Source organism: Oryctolagus cuniculus, chromosome 2 (genome assembly GCF_964237555.1).
Source record: "Oryctolagus cuniculus chromosome 2, mOryCun1.1, whole genome shotgun sequence".
NCBI lineage: Eukaryota > Metazoa > Chordata > Mammalia > Lagomorpha > Leporidae > Oryctolagus > Oryctolagus cuniculus.
This window is the reverse complement of record NC_091433.1, coordinates 97,738,378-97,750,979: the sequence shown is the minus strand read 5'-3', so window position 1 is coordinate 97,750,979 and position 12,602 is coordinate 97,738,378. Positions and strand designations below refer to the sequence as shown.

General features: G+C 39.7%; 1 long non-coding RNA gene across 4 annotated transcripts in view; it reads left to right on the top strand.

Moving 5' to 3' along the window:
* Nucleotides 1-12,602, top strand: part of LOC127488437 (uncharacterized) — a 93,673-nt gene that overhangs the window by 50,127 nt on the left and 30,944 nt on the right. For 3 of the 4 annotated variants that reach the window (XR_011386412.1, XR_011386409.1, XR_011386410.1), the window contains exons 6-7: nucleotides 9,512-9,717; nucleotides 9,850-10,644. This is a non-coding gene — a long non-coding RNA (uncharacterized lncRNA). Of the gene's footprint in view, nucleotides 1-9,511; nucleotides 9,718-9,849; nucleotides 10,645-12,602 lie in introns of those variants that run through there. The other variant, XR_011386411.1, reaches the window with a different exon arrangement.

Sequence of the window (12,602 nt, the reverse complement as noted above, 5' to 3'; positions counted from 1 at the left end):
AAAACCTATTTCCATGGACTACTACAAAATAAGTGACTTAGAGGCAGATATTATGAATGATAACTGAAGAAATTAAATGAGTTTACTTAGAAGGTCATCTTTAATGTTTTGTGGAAAACACATATTATGAAAAAGTTACACATGGATTTCAAATTAGTGTTTCATCAAATAAATTTGCTTTTTAATTCCAGTGGATCATGAACATTTCAAATTACTCCTGTATATCAAAAATGAACTGTGGACAGTCATTAAAGTAAAAATAAAATATTCACTAAAAATCTTCCCACATACAAAAGCTTCGGGTCCCATTACTAAATATGTGTCCACTAATACAGCTTTAACACCACTAGGTCATAAACATTCTGTACTCCTCAACATGGCTTTATAATTACTTTTTTTTTGCACTTGACTTTGACATAGAAAAAATAAGTAAACACATAAAGAAAAAAGCATGACTGTTACATATATCTATGTTGTTACCAATATCTATGATGTTGATTTATTCATATGGGTTTTAGTTAGTGCATAATGTCCTTCATTTTAGCCTTAGAAACTTCTTTTCTCACTTATTGATGGCCGTTTTAGGAACACAATTTCAATTACTTGTCACATTATCTAATACAGAATTCATATCTGATAGCTGTGGTTGTTTCCCTTTCAGTGACTTAAATGTGCCACCCACTAACTTCTGACTGATATTGTTTTGTACAAAAAATCAGCTGTTATCCTCTTTGAAGGTGTTTGGTGAATCGAAAGTCACTTCTCCTTTGTTCCTTTTAGGATTGTGCATTCTTATTTGTACATTAACTCTAGTAGAATGTTTTTTAGTGCAGATTTTTATGATCCATCCTCTTAGACTTCACTGATTATCTTACCTGGGCAGATAACTGTTTTTTGTCATATTTGGGTATTTTTAGCCATAATTTTCTAAATATTCTACCTCTCCTTCTCCACTCATAATGGGTATCCCACGATGCATGCGTTAGCACAATTGATGGTGTACTACAAATAGCTTGCCTGTTTATTTTTTCATTTGCTATGCATTTTACTAAATAACATAAGTAAAACATGTAACACATCTAGATAACTTAATTTGCCTTCTCTTGATGTTCATTGATTCCTGTCTCTTCAAAACTGTTATTTAAATTTTTTCATAATTTTTAATTCCATATTTATATCATCATCTCCTCAATATCTTGATACCTTATTCACTATTTAATGTTTAAAAATCTTTATATTACATAATTTACTTTTTACATTTTGATTAAGAGGTAGCACTTGTATAGTTTGGTGGGGCACAGTATAAACTAGACAATCATACATCTTTCTCCTGCTTTCATTGACCCTCTGGGCATTTGTAGGGTATTTAAGTAAATGTTTTTAAAAGTAATTATACTTTTCATAAGGAAATAAACTTTTTAAATATAAATTTTGCATAAGGAAAGTTTATGCCTTTTTAGACTGAAACATAATTTTCTTTTATAAAAGTGTTAATTTCATTTTGCTCAGAATTTGACAGTCTGGATATGTAATTTAGGGCTATTGTGGAAACCAGATTCCTTTGCATATCAGAGTTTTTGTGGCAGCTGCAGTCATACATTTCTATGAAGATCCTACCAAAATATTTTACAAAGTATACACTCCTTGTTGTGAGTTGTCACTGAAATTTCTGTTGTGTTCTCTCTGGATCAGATAGACTGTGACTTGGCAGAGATTTTCTTAAATATTAGTGATGTGAAGATTATCTCTTCAAAAAAGATATTCATGATGGGTGTGATGGATGGTCAAATTAGAAACTGGCTTTCACAGAGTTGTTTTGACCATACATTCATTCCAATTTAGCACATTCCAATGGAGTGACAGACCCATGGATCTCCCTACTGAACATTTCTGTGCTCATTTTGAGTGAGTTCATTTTATACATTATGAAACCAAGGCCTAGGGAAAGGGAAGGCTTTACTCAGGATCATATTGGAAATACAAATTAGATTAGAGATGTTGTCATTAAAATCAGAGTAGAATGGGAAAACATAAAATTTTAATCAGGGATGTACATTTATGACTAAAGAAGTTAAAGGATATTTATGCAGCAATATGATAAGATTCAATCAAATAAATGATTTATTGTTAGGCAACTATGAAGTACCATTTTTTAAAAAATATGTATTTTATTTATTTGAAAGACAGAGTTACAGCGAGAGGTAGAAACAGAGAGAGAGGTCTTCCACAGATGGCCACAACAGCTGGAGCTGAGCTGATCTGAAGCCAGGAGCCAGGAGCCAGGAGCCAGGAGCTTCTTCCAGGTCTCCCACATAGGTACAGGGAACCAAGGACTTGGACCATCTTTCACTGCTTTCCCAGGCCATAGCAGAGAGCCGGATGGGAAGAGGAGCAGCAGGGAATAGAACTTGTGCCCATATGGGATGCCGGCGCTTCAGGCCAGGGCTTTAAACTGCTATGCCACAGTGCCAGCCCCTAAGTACCAATTTTTTAAGAAAACATTTTATTATTATTTATTATTTATTATTTATTTGAAAGGCAATTACAGCTGGTGCCGTGGCTTACTTGGCTAATCCTCTGCCTGCGGTGCTGGCACCCTGGGTTCTAGGCCCGGTTGGGCCCTTGGATTCTGTCTCGGTTGCTCCTCGTCCAGTCCAGCTCTCTGCTGTGGCCTGGGAAGGCAGTGGAGGATGGCCCAGGTACTTGGGCCCTGCACCTGCATGGGAGACCAGGAAGAAGCACCTGGCTCCTGGCTTCGGATCACAGCGCGCCAGCTACAGCAGCCATTTGGAGGGTGAACCAAAGGAAAAGGAAGACCTTTCTCTCTGTCTCTCTCTCTCACTGTGTAACTCTGCCTGTCAAAAAAAAAATTAAAATTGGAAGGCAATTACAGAGAGACAGATGCAGAGAGAGAGCAAGCTTCCATCCACTGGTTCATTTCCCCAAATTACTGCAACCACCAGAGCTGGACCAATCTGAAGCCAGGAGCCAAGAACTTCTTCTGGGTTTCCCATGATGGTGCAGGTGCCCAAGCTCTTGGGCCATCTTTTACTGATCTCCCAGGCCATAGCAGAGAGCTGAATTGGAAGAGGAGCAGCTAGGTCTACAACCAGTGCCCATATGGGATGCTGACACTCCAGACAGTAGCTTTACTCACTACACCACAGCACCAGCCCCAAATAAGTACCAATTTGAGAATATTGATTTTGAGCAGTCCAGGAGATGGAGTCATGTAGGAATAGAATGAAAAATGCTGGTGGTAGAGGTAGATGGACTTGGGATCAGATCTTCAAAATACAGAAATAGCTATTTTTTTATTTAAGTATTTAGTATCATTGGAGTTGAGAGTGGAAAGTTCATGACTAAGCTCTTTTGAACTTCAGACAACGAATTGAACGAGGCTCACACAAGCAGTGAGTAAAGAAACAAATGTTTATTACAGGAAAGTAAAGTATACTCATTATGAAAATATGAGCTGGCAACAGGCTGAGACCAAAGCCACTTGAATGTGGTTAAGGTCTGTATATTTATAGGGGTGGTTATTTGGTGAGAGGCAACCCTCCGTGTGGTTCTGAGATCATCTGGCATGTAAGCCATCTGGACATTACCACATGCATATGAAGGTCAAGTTTGCAACTTTTTTCCTTAGCTTCCCCAATTATCTCTTTGTCCACTGCCTCAAGGTCAAGTATAAGGGCAAGGAGGTAGAGACTGGAAAAAGGAAAAACACACTAAGACTACAAAATAATTTGAGAATTCATTTTTCTCAGATTCCCCAATTAACCCTTAGCTGACTCCTGCCTTGGTATGAGAAGAAAATAGTAGTTTAGGATTACTCAAATGTATAATGAAGGCAGACTTTGTGTGTGTGTGTGTGTGTATACATGTGTATGTGTGTGTATGTGTGTGTGTGTGTGAGAGAGAGAGAGAGGGAGGGAGAGAAAGAAAGAAAGAGAGATAAATATGGTCAGGACAGGTGAGTTTGGAGCTGGCAATTAGACATCATGATTAGTAAGTCAAGTAAATAAGTTATTATAAGACAGTATACTAAATATAGAAGAGAAGCTGAAGATGGTGTTTGGACTGTAGGTAGACATTAAGATGTCATGAGCTTTCAAATGTCCTTTAAAGATGTTAGACTGAGTGAGATTCCCTGAGAACAACTGCTGCAAGAAAAATAATTAGGAAGGGGCAAGAAGTAAAGTGTAGTGCATACAACATGGTAAATAATGAAGTAAAACAGAACAAATAAATAAAATAAACCAACTAATAGGCTCTGGACCCTTGACCCAAGACCATCCAACAATTGATTTACCTCATGGAATTTGGAAACTTAGTAATCTAGTAGCAGTCCAGGAAAGATATTAAATTATGCAAATGAGAGATGTTATAAATGGATGTGGGGACTGGCAGTGGGGAGTGTGGAAAGACCATGCCAAGTTGTAATTTGGAGGTAGAAGCTGCTATGAGTTAAAAGAGAGAAACAATTAATATGGAGAGTGTCAGAGCACTGAGACACAGAGAAAAGATGCTGAGAATGGGGACAGGAGGAGAAGCATAAAGGGGAGATCTCTTTTTATTGAGAGAAATCAAGTGTGGCAAAGTGTTAGTCTCCTCATTTTTACTGGTGAATGTTTCACCCTAACCCAAGGGCTGCTATGTCTAATCTAAGTGATTCTCACACTCTGCAACATGATCTCCTCAAAAAGAAATTGAGAAGCAGCAGGTGCCCAGGATCTGTTTGAACTCATGCAAAAGGTAATGCACTTGAGCCATCTTGCTATGTCTGTGGAACCTCAATGATTCATGTTCAAAAGCCACTGCTGACAGTTAGGTCTGGGGGCCTCTAATGTTGAAGAGCTATTAAGTGACCTCTATGGCCTAGGGTTTCCAAGGTCCCGCAGATCCCAGCATCATCTTTCCAGAGTCTGACTGAAGTGGTATGGGAGGGAGATACAGAATAGCAGGCACTCCTGCATCTATACGACTTATGATTTTCAGTGGATTATTTGAAATACTGCATGTCTTAATATATTTATGTCTATCTCCTCTGGGTCCTTGGGATGCAGTGTGTCCTGGTTGTTCTGAGACTAGATTCTTTCTGATTGTCTATTTTACATGATTTCTGAACTCTCAGCATCACATGACTTCAGATCTGCAAAGCTCACCTTGCTCTTTCCTTAGACGGTTTAAGATTTGGAAATAGTAATGCTTTAGAATATTTCAATACGATTTCACCTCTTAGGATAAGTCTTCCCTGAGCATGTACAGGTGGGATTGAAGTTGTTTCTATAAATCCATATGGAACCTAATAAGAGCATATCACTGCATTCATTGTTTTGGATCACAGAGGTTATTTCCATAACATCTTCTCCCACATCACTATGAACTTTTCATGTTCAATTCTTAATACTCACTCAATGATTTCTGGTGTGTTCTTGGTACTCGAGTAAGGGAGGAGCGAGATCTATTCCTTACACTTATGCATGTAGGACACCCTTGAGACAGATTGCCAGATATTTTTTCTGAGAGAGAGAGAGAGAGGCCTGTGTGATGTGCTATCCTGTGTTTGTGAGAGGTCTGTGTACAAGACCTGTGTTTAGGAGATAAGGCCTCTGTGTATGTAAGTTTCACAGGCTGTCATAGCCACAGTAACACTCATCTGGAGACAATGACTTACCTTTGTGGTAGAAGTGAGGCCAGAACTCAGTGCTTTTTACTGCCTGACTAGTATCCACGTGAGAAGATGACAGAATTGAGTAAAAAAAACTGTGTTCTTGGTTCATCATTCCTTTCTTCAGTCTGGAGGTCTTCTACATTCCAGTCTCTATCTTGAGAATGAGAAGTAATCTGAAAAGACCCCTTACTTTGTGGATACTAGAGGTGAACAGGGAATGAGAAAACATCAATTAAATCATCACAAGGTGTAACATTCCAAATCCTGATATCTAAGAATTATTGAGGGTTTAGGGTTTGTCAGACACTAGCTGAGGAGTGTCTGTATCTGGAACTCTTTATACTCAAAAACAGTTTTGGGCATCAGGAATTGTTGCCCTTTTTTATAGAGAATGCAAGGCATAGAAAGATAAAGTCACTTGGCTGATACTACGTGGCAGGTGAGCAGTCACTTACCAACACTCTGATCATAGTTTAGTCTATTTCTATAATCAGAACATCAAATCTCACTTGTGAAATTTTGGAAATAGGACCAGGTTCACTGTCAGGACTTAATCATAATTGTTGAATCTCAATGGTTTTGGGACTCAGGAATAGGAAAATTTTATTTCTGCTCCTAGCACTTGCCCAGAGTTATTGATTGACATTTACCCCTAGAGGCTTCCTGCATGAATGTGAAAAACTTGATTGAAGTCTCTTCCTTAAGGTTCAGGAAAGTATTCAAAATACAGCCTGGCAATTGCACTCAACTTTTCATGGCCATAATTGAGTTGTCTCCATGTGCTCCCTCCACTAGGAGACTGGTCCAGAAAGTGATGAGAAAGCATACTGTAGACACAGGAGCCCAGTCAGACAGCACATTTTAGAAAATAGAAAGTGATGAAATTGTGGAAAGATCCCAAGGAGACAGATGTCCACAGAAGGCAGCACCATTCATAAAGATACAGAGTCTGGGCAGATGGGTACTGGGATACCTCAGACACAGATCAAATCCTGTAACTCCTCTTCCCCTAACCCTGTGACTTGGTGATGTGATCATTAGCCATCTACGCCCAATCACTGCTCCTGCGTGAGGACTGGCACAGGTATTGTATGAGTTCCAAACACTGCAGGATGAATGCTCATGAGGGTGGATGTTTCCTTACATCCTCAGGCTTCAAGTCTTTCTTGGTGATGAGAAATATCATGTGGTGACAGTTGAGGCAGGGGCTTTCTATTGTCTGCTAGAATGGTGACTACATGGCCAGAATTACTACAGGGTCCTCCAGAATCAATAATACAGAGAATCTGACACAAGACTTCCTTTCTAGCTCTGGAATAAATTGTTACTTACCACTTGAACTTCAGAGTCTTGAGAAGGGCCACTAAAGAGTCATCACACCTGTCTCTGCTCCTAATGTGGCTCACCATTCTGTTTCTTATTGCATTTCTGCTCTCCCATCCCCTCAACTTCTAAGATCCTTACCAGTCTGTCACACTGATGACATCGTAGTCAGTGTGACCACCATGCCCTCCTGTCCCAATTTTGTCTATCAATGATTATTTGGAGCCTACTGTTCTGTTGTTCTGTCGCTACTCCAATAAAATATACACTTCACACAGCTCACAGGAGTATTAGCACTCAGTGCCTTTTTTATTCTTGCAGTGACTGAATAGGCTTGAATAAATGAATTAGGAGCACCATGTATAAGGCAAGTTCCTAATTTAGCATTTCTTCCTCACAACCTCTCTTTGAAGTAAGCTTTTATGAGTTTGCTTCTAAGATTTTTATGGCAGAGGATTTTGGTTAAGTGTGTCTCACTGAGTACTTAAGGTTTCAATCCGGTGGACTGAAGTCACTATGATCAGACTGGACAGCATATAAATCACAGTTCTTCATTTCCTTCCCTTGTGTAAAGTTGTCTTCCTCTTCTCACACTGCTGAGACACAGAATGTAAAAATCATGCGCATGAATAAAAATATATTTCTAATCTGAATCACATTAATGAGTAAGACGCAAAAATACTTAAAGAAACACTTGGTATAAGTGAAATAAGATATACAGGAAAATATAAGATTCTGACCATATAATTTTGGAAAGCTTTATTTTAAGAAGTTAGGCAGGTTCAACATGTTAGATATGTTAGTATTGAAACACCTTGCTGAAGTCACTGTGACAGGATTCTTAGTTTTATTAGTTTAACTTAGGGACTGATCATGCTTACAGGAAATATCCAGGGACATGGAGGATCTGAGAGAGAAGGACTGTGGAATGAATCATCTAGAAAAGCAGGCAGAAACAGTCATGGTAGAGTAGGAAGCCCAGGAGACAAGGAAAGACCCCCTTGCCAAGAAAGGGCTACAGTCATAATTGAAGACACCATCAAATTTCTACATGCATTGGCTGTCATCTGCAGGATCAGATTTATCTGCTCATGAATACATACTTATCATCAGCATTATTTATTTCCTTATGGCACATGACTGAGAGATCCAGCTTCTCTGTGTCACTTGTCATCTAACCTCAGTTCCTAGGGTATATTTGTAGTTCCCACTCATACCACAGTACACAGTCCAGCAAGGGAATTTCCCTCAAGTCTTTCAAGTGGTTCCTCATGTCAAAGGCCATAACAATAGGAGTGTCTGTATATCAGCTTTGCCATCCTTAATCATCTAGACTCAGCGCTAATCTAAGGGTGAGGGAAATGCAGGGCATAACACAGTGTGCATAAATCAGAGGCTACCTTAAAATTCTGCCTACTGTTCCCACTCTTCTATGAAAAACTTTGCTCATGATGCAAAAATATCCCAATATCTCAAACTATTGGAAAAGTGGTTTAAAAGGTGAAGAGTTTGAAAGAGGGGGAAATATAGACCCTTTTCCTATGCCAAAATGCTCTACTTGGGCACCATACTCATTTTGAGCTGGATAATAGTTAGTTGGGGCACAGGCCAGTACTGTTTTTAGGAGGATGACAGCTATCCACTGGAAGGCAGTAAAGCCCCTTATGTGACAGCTGGAAATGTCTCCGGACAGTTTTCAGAATTCTGGGAAGTCAAACTTACCCAGCTGAGAATCATGTTTCTACATCTTGTTAGTGCACATAGGGGAGGGCATTCTTTCCAGTAGTGAAGAGTTATGGTGCTGATTGGTAGGCATTGTTTGTTTTTTCTTATAACTTATGACATTGAGTGAATTCTTTCTAAAGTCATTGGAATTATGATACACCTGCCTACATTCACATTGGCTGCCAGTATTATATTATTTGCACTTTCAAGGTTGTGAATTAGTGTGGGAGTCCTATTTAACGTAAAAGGATGATGGATGGCATCAGTTCCCCTTTGGTCTCTTCACTTTTTCACAACTCTATAAGAGAGCTGAAATGTTCTTGCACTAAGACACTCAGTACCTATCACCCTTATGAATGAGGGCCCTACTTTCCTATGTATTTCTCTCTCCTTTGATCCTTGATCTCCCTTTGTTTGCCACAAAGATATTTCCCTCTGTTTCCTGTTAATTTTCTTGTTAAAAACAATCATGGGTGTTCAAAAACTATCTTGTACTGTAGTTTGATGGTAAATATTTTGCTGTGCTCATAGATAAAATAGGTCATCTTTTACAATCTTCAAACTTACAAACTTCTGTGTTAACCCAAAGGTAGATGGTAAAAAATATATCCCAGGAAATAGGTCTAAAGAAAAGTCAACATCAACGCTTGCTGTTAATCAGAGATAACTGACTAGTTTAATATGTAGAACACAGGAAGATGCCCCTGAGTCTATCTTAGTCAGCTTCCTTCATCTGAAGTACTTAGAGAATGGATTTGTACTTTGTTTCCTTTCTTCTCTTTGTAGGTTCTCCATGGATTAAATCATCAACAGTGACAGGATTTCTTCTGTCTCCATTGTGGTGTATAATCTATAGACTATAATACTGTATATACTCAATAGTAGACCACCTCAGCTATCTACTCTCAGGATGAAGTTGGAAGATGTCTGACAGTGGCCTGAACACACTTATTTGTCTTAGAGACAACCTCAAGTATTAGACTGTTGAACAGGTACTGTTGGCTTAGGATACTTGTTGACTAAAAAAAAATAGGGTTAAGTTAATTTTAAAATCTAGATAAACATCTGGTGTGAAATTGCTTTGTATCATGTCAGACTTATTTTGTAATTTCTTTCTTTTACAGATCCAACTGGCTGTAAATAATAATGGATAATCTGATCTCTAATCTTATAGTCTAGATGTGTTTTACAAAATTAAGAGTTTTTAATTCAAACCTATAAAATATGGTGCTTTACTTTAAGACTGCTTGCCCTCAGTACTTCCTGAGAGTAATAAATCATTCTTTGAGTTATGTCACTGATTTCTAATTATATTTAAAATTACAATTTATGAACATACAATGCAAGATAAACAACCAAAATAATTGTAAGAACATGAATGACTATATAATGGAAAGTCATCTGGAAATAAGCACTGCTATTTGGTCTTATTTATTTCACATTCCTCCTCAGCACTCAATGAATAATTAACTGGAAATGCTGAGGAAGAAGTCATACAGACAGTTTTGGTTTTGACATTGATTTCCATACTTAAGAAAAAGCATGTAAATGTTAAAGGAAATTTCACATGCCTGTGGGTTGGCATGGGGAGGATGGAACACTTTTGAGAGATTAAAAAAAGTAGCCATGCATATTTTCATGAATAATTTATTTATCAAATTTTTCCAAGCTGTGTTTTAAATATATCATTTTATTGGCTCAAATTCATATCAGAAATACTTGTTCATTTTTAGCCAGAAACTCCATAGGTGTTACAGAACAAAAAAGTACACACACTATGACTTACCCTTTTGTCTTAGCGTTTCAATCTCCCAGGAATGAAAGTTGCTTTAGGTTTCACATTGATCAAAATAATTCTGAAGATTTCAAATACCCTCCAACTTCACAACTCAGACTTAATCTGCTTCTCTGTGGAGCATTGTCTCTGCTATGAATCCCCACTGGCTTCATTCTAGTAGTCTCTAAGCCAAATTCCAAATTGAGTGAGGTTTGTGGGTGATATTACAGAATCGACTCTTCTTACAACTCACTCACTCTTCTGTGATAAGAATAACTATAGTGAGATTCCAAGATGGTGAATTTGGGACCAACACACTGTGATAGGCTACAGATGAACAGGAAGAAAAAGGATAGGGAGTACACTCTCAGGATAGAATAGGAGAGAAAACTGCACTGGAAATCCTACAACAGGAAAAGGAATGGCATGGACCTGTGTGGAAGGTGCAGACATGCAGTAAGAACACCAGCACAAGCACAACTGAAGCAGCCAAGAGCTGGAGCAGGAGGCAGGTTGGAGACAGAGGCGAGGCTGGGCTGAAGCAACCCATGGTGATACAGCCAGAGGGAGTCACAGTGTGACTCTGGACTGGAGCTCTGGAGGCCAGCAGTTGCTACAGGTTGTCCATGAACCCAGTGGAAGGACAAGGGGCATATTTAATTCACCTCAACTTCCCCGTGAAAGCTCCTGCTGCTTGGATGAGAAGGATTGAGCATCATTTTGGATTAGAGCAGGAGCTGCAGAAGAATTTGTGCACATGCACAGCAACTGGCTGAGCAGGACTCCCTATTTTTTGCAGTGCTGGCAGTAATAGTAAGGAGATAGCAACATTTGGCCAGTGACTTTCATGTATGCATGTGATCCAGTGACTCTAGCAAAGAGAATACTAGGCAGTCCCCACTGACTTTGAGCCTGACAGGGAGGTAGGTGGTCAACCTCAGAGGACAATGAAGCACCCACAGACTCCCAGGAGCAAGACACCTAGGCAGAACTATCTCGGGGAACATTTGCCACTCTATTGACTGGACAGCCTGGTAGGGCAGAGAAACCTGTGCACTCAGAGTCTGTTGGGGCCTTTTGTACTGAGACTGTAGAGACTTGGTGGATACATGAAAAGGTACAGGGTATAGTGGGGCCTGTGGGCAATCACTGGTTGCAGCTCCACATGCTTGGATTTCCTTGGTTACTAATAACAGGTCTTTGCAGCAGAAACTGTGCTCACAGTGAAGACTGTGCAGAACACTTGTGGGGTTTATAATGGTTCAGAACACACCCAGGCATTGAGAGCTACTATAATCACCTGTGTGTTACTCTGGAAAATTACCCCACACCTAAGCGCTGACCAGAGCTCCGTGGCCATACCAACCATATACCTCTGGGTATTTACTAAAAGTGCAGGCATTACATTAAGTCATAGATTCATAGCTCAAAGAAAAAAAAAACTTTACCATGAAAAGAAAAAAAACTCCACAAATGTATTCATTGTATTTAACTAAATACAAATGAAGAAATTCAAGAAACAATAATAAAGAAGACCCTGTTACCCTCCCCTAGAGGAACACAACTATGTTTCAATATTTAAATGTTTGGATGAAGAGATTGAGGAAATTCTGGAAATAGAATTAAAAAGTAAACATAGGTCATTCTTAAGCAACCAGAAGCAAATCTGTTGCTCCCCCTCTTCGCGGAGGAACGACACAGGACCCTGCGCTGTTCTTTTGTCTGCTCGGCCCTTCCCGGGTTTGCTGCTGGTTCTTCCCAGGTTGGCTGCCGTCCCTCCACCTCCGTGGAGGGGCAGGCCCCCCTGCCACTTTCCCCACTTCCGCAGGGGAGCAGCACACCGCCGGCCGGCTCTCTCAGGGGCTGCTCAGATGTTCCTCAGGTGTTCCTCTTAGATGTTCCTGGTGCATGTTGTCTCTCTCCTCCTTTATAGTCCTCTTCCGCCAATCCCAACTCTGCTACCCACACACCGAGTACACTGCTCCCCTCCAATCAGGAGCAAGATCAGCTCCTGCAGCTTGTCAAGTTGGTGAGAGGCAGCTGTGTGGAAGCTGTTTACTCCTCTCCCAGCGCCATATTGTGGGAGAGCAGATGCATAGA